Source organism: Aegilops tauschii, chromosome 2 (genome assembly GCF_002575655.3).
Source record: "Aegilops tauschii subsp. strangulata cultivar AL8/78 chromosome 2, Aet v6.0, whole genome shotgun sequence".
NCBI classification, from domain to species: Eukaryota; Viridiplantae; Streptophyta; class Magnoliopsida; order Poales; family Poaceae; genus Aegilops; species Aegilops tauschii.
In genome coordinates this window covers 112,297,875-112,301,999 of record NC_053036.3, presented here as the reverse complement: position 1 = coordinate 112,301,999, position 4,125 = coordinate 112,297,875, and the positions used below count along the sequence as shown (strand labels likewise).

The 4,125-nt window shown below is 46.9% G+C and overlaps 1 long non-coding RNA gene across 2 annotated transcripts; it reads left to right on the top strand.

Annotated features, from left to right (window-relative positions):
• Nucleotides 1-1,968: 1,968 nt before the first annotated feature.
• Nucleotides 1,969-3,298, top strand: LOC109754203 (uncharacterized). Of its 2 annotated transcripts, XR_012202014.1 has the most exons (4): nucleotides 1,969-2,248; nucleotides 2,331-2,471; nucleotides 2,593-2,757; nucleotides 3,074-3,298. It is a non-coding gene; the product is annotated as an uncharacterized lncRNA (long non-coding RNA). The 2 variants fall into 2 exon arrangements; XR_006669584.2 differs by lacking the exon at nucleotides 3,074-3,298 and having other exon boundaries at nucleotides 2,593-2,890.
• The last annotated feature ends 827 nt before the right edge of the window (nucleotides 3,299-4,125 follow it).

Here is a 4,125-nt window from a genome sequence, read left to right as displayed (position 1 = left end):
TACACGGGATAACCAGGACCCTCCGATCAAATTAACTTAAACACATCCTATTGTCCATATTACGCGAATAGTCTGCCGTTTGGATTAACGTCTCGGATCGAATGTTCTGCCAAGCAGACGCTATTGTCTGTCAATCGTCTGCGCTCCGCATCCCTCAAGCCTCGATTCACGCAGCCCACCATGATCTGCGGAACGCAATTAGTCCAGATCTCCCTCCCACGATCCCCGGAAACAACGCACCTCTCCTCACGGCCTCGTTGCCTGTAGGTTCTCCGCCGCCGCCCCACGCGACACAGGCCATCTCTCCCCTGTTTCCCTCTTCTCCATCCCACACGACAAGCGCGCGGCAGAAGGCGACCACCATATCTCTCTTCTCCCTCGCCCCGTTACGCCTCACCCACCGCCGCTTCCTCTCCCCGCCCCCCGGCACGGCCTCACGCTTCCAGTCTCTCGCCTCGAAGGAGGCGGACGCCTCAATCGTCTCCGGGGCCGGTGGGGCGCGGGGAGCGAGCTGCTCTCGGTGCTCGACCTGGCGCTCACCGTCGAGGATCACTACTGCCGCCAGCGCGCCCAGGAGCAGCGGAAGGGCATGGAGGCGGAGGGGTCCGGCATAGAGGGCATCTCGGTGGGCGGGCACGAGGCATGCGTCACTGCGCCGTCCCCATACTGCGGCAGTGGTCTATTCAGCAACGATCTGTACACTGCCTGACATTTTTGTTTGAGCAGCTTCAGTATTATCTTCATCTAATTGCTTGTCAAGTTGCTAATTGGAGTCTTCAGATTCTTAGTCACATTGTAGGTCAGTAAATCTGATTGTGTGACACCTTTGAGTGTTCATCTGAAAGTTAATTCTAGATCTCGCTAGAGAATGATCCTGATACATGGAAACAATCTGATTTATTCATTGTGCGATTACTTAGACCGGGCACCGGGCCTGCACCTTGCTTCAGTAAGTAATCCACAAATTGTGTTTTTTTCCGGGTTGGTTCAGCAATGATACTGATACATGCAAACATATCTGATTTATTCCTGTATAGCTCAGTGCCTGCTGTTAATTATGTTTTTTCTCCTTCCTCAGGATCCACAAATTGTCAAGCGCACATGGTACAACCATCAAGTTCTGGGATATTAGCTGGTAATTGAACTATCGAACTTGGCAATGTTCGCATAATGGTTTCCATCACGTATCTGATTCTGCTTCCATCATCTATTCAGTCTATGACACTGTATCCAAAAGAGTTGGTACCCACGAGTTCATTTTCCTACTTTGTACATTGCTGGAAGCCTAGAACCTTTAAAATATATATATATATATTATGTAGGAAATCATTTGCATCAGCACCTGCCGCCAACATAAAAAATGTTAGCCTTCCGAAAGGCAAAATTCTGCACATTTTCACCTTGTTTATAAGTGGAATGGTTTGTTATTTATTTAACTGTAATTCCAAACATTTAAGTACTGCACGATATGTTAATGCTACTCAAACCCCATTGTATTAATCAAAATACGTTTAGATCTAATTTGTTGTTTGCTTGATGCTCTTTTTATGGTGAATTTTACAATTTTGGTGCTGGTGCAATGATTCTTTTTCTTGGAAAGACCGGCATCTTCAATCTTTTTTGATTGGGACTCGCGACTTGAAGCATGAATTACTAATTTCATTTCTATATATTAGCAATTGAACTTGTCCCCTTGTATGAAACTTTTCCCATGCAGGCTTAGTGCAGGCAGTCTTTTAACAAAGGATGGATGCGAGTAGTGATATGCTGAATACCATGGATCTATGTTCACTGAAGATAAGTTCTCTTCCTGAAACTTACAAGCACAAACTTCCTTAGTCAACTCAAAGCTAAGCACGGTTATAAACAAGATGCTTTAATATAATCAATACTGCTTGAATTTATATCAGTTTCCAACACTATCCGAGTCTTTGAGCCATTCTCTAAAAATAAAAATAAACACCTTGAGTGCTTTCTTACCAGTGCCTCCGATCAAGTTTGGTTTTTTTATAACCTTATTATAATCCAGTATTTAATATGCCATCTAATGATCCAAGGTCTTTACAGGGAAAACAATGGCAGTTTTAATGCAAGTTCACTGAACAACTACCATATCTTTATGTAGCATTTGATTGCTTGGATGAAGTTGGATGGCAGATCCCCATCCAGCTTTTAAAAGTTGGTGTAGGTGTTGCAGCTTCTTCAGTGCAGTATACACTGGCAACTGGGAGCACACTTGAATTACATGGTTTCTCCATTCAGCCCGCTTGCTTGTTGTTAATGTCCATCTTTTTTGAGCTATCGTGCTGAAACTTTAAGCTGTTGTGCAGAATACATTTCTTCAGAGAACCCGTTGTTGTGTGCAGAATATATTTCTTCAGAGAATGTGTTATTGTGCAGAAACTACAATGAAGTTGTCGGTGGAGAAGATCCGGTGAACCCAACTACATCGGGTTGGTTCAAAGGGAGTGGTACTTTTTTCCTGATCTACATGTTATCTCAATGTATTTCTGTTCATAAACACGTTTTGATACTTCGGAGGCATGTCATAATTATAAATAATAAGGTATTATGGGTTTTCTGCATCTTCAGGTCCGATCAGGTCCTTCCAACGGTCTATTGTCCGTCGAAGGTCACGTTCATCTCTGGCAAATTCCACCGCAGCCTCGGTCGTACGTGTGCTTCGATCTATTTTCGTATTGTTTTCTTGGGCGTTTGGCAAATGCTTCACATACTAAGCTAAACATGCACAACTATGTAAGATAGTTTCACCTGTCTCTTATGTTCTTGCAGTTTGACATCCATTGCCAATTTGTATTGTTTCTAAACTAAAATGATTCCCTCTTGTTCACTAATTATCTATGAACTGAAATCATGCCCCGCTCCTGTACTACATTGGTCTTTCATATGCTGGTTGTTCACACATGGCATTAGCTTGTCCATTTCTACTTTATTTGTCCAGTTCACTGGAAATGGAAATACCGCCTGAACCTTTTATGCTTACCTATTAAGCTTACCTGCAATGTCCACTCCTATTGTTCTCTGACCTGTCAAACAATAAGAGATGGTGCAGCTAGCTGCTGAAAAGGAGATGACTGTGGTCCTCTTGACAACGAAGATGAAGACGCGGTAGACCAAGCCTTATGTGTTCTCCACTTGCATGCACAACGAGTTCCGCAAGATGGCCAATGTTGTCAAGAACCAGGTCACTGGAAGCTACTACATGCCTGACTTGACCAAACCCGCTCTTGCAAGACTTTCAATTTACTGCAACCTCCGAGTTTCCAAATACGGTGTCAAGAAAAAGAAGAAAAAAGTCCATTTTACTACGGTGAACAAAGTTGGTGGTTCACATTACCCCTGATCTATTTTTCTGCTCTTTTCACCCCCTAAACAATCCCAAACCGGACAAAAGACCCCCATGGGTGGTTTGTGTCAACTTCCAGCTGATGTGGCGCTGGTCAATGGTGGTTTGACCTACGGGTGGGGCCATGAGGATTAACTTAACTGAAACAGGAAATTAGCCCATGGTTAATTAGGCAATGGGACCCGCTTGGCAGTGACTTGGGGGTGGATTAACTAAGTGCTAATGGTAGGTTTAGCCGGTGGCTAGCCGGAGCACGACGAAGCTAAGGGCACGAACGGCGGGGAGGTGCTGCAGCAGCTGGCGATGGAGCAGCACTGGGCGTAAAATGGGTGGTGGTGGCCCAGTTCTTGGGCATCATCGTCCCTCTCCTTGCGCAGGAGGTAGCGAGACAGCGAGGCAGGCGGCACGGGGAGGCATGGGGCGGCCAGATCCAAGGATGGCGGCCCCATTAGGTCTGGTTCTGGCCTGTCTGGAGTCTAGCATTGGTGTGAAGACGACACGACGGTGAGCTTGTGGCGGCGGCGGCTCAACCCCCAGGCATGGTCGTCCCTGTCTTCGCGCGGGAGGTAGCAGGGCAGCGGCAGCGGCGCTGCAGGTGCAGGGGGAGCCCGAGGGGGCGACCAGATCCGGGGGTAGCGGCCCCATATGGTCTGGTTCCGGTCGGATGCGGAGTTCGGCGACGGTGTGAAGACGGCCCGCCGGCGAGCTTGTGGCGACGGTTGACCTATACGTGAGCCGGGAGAAGAGAGAAGGGAGAG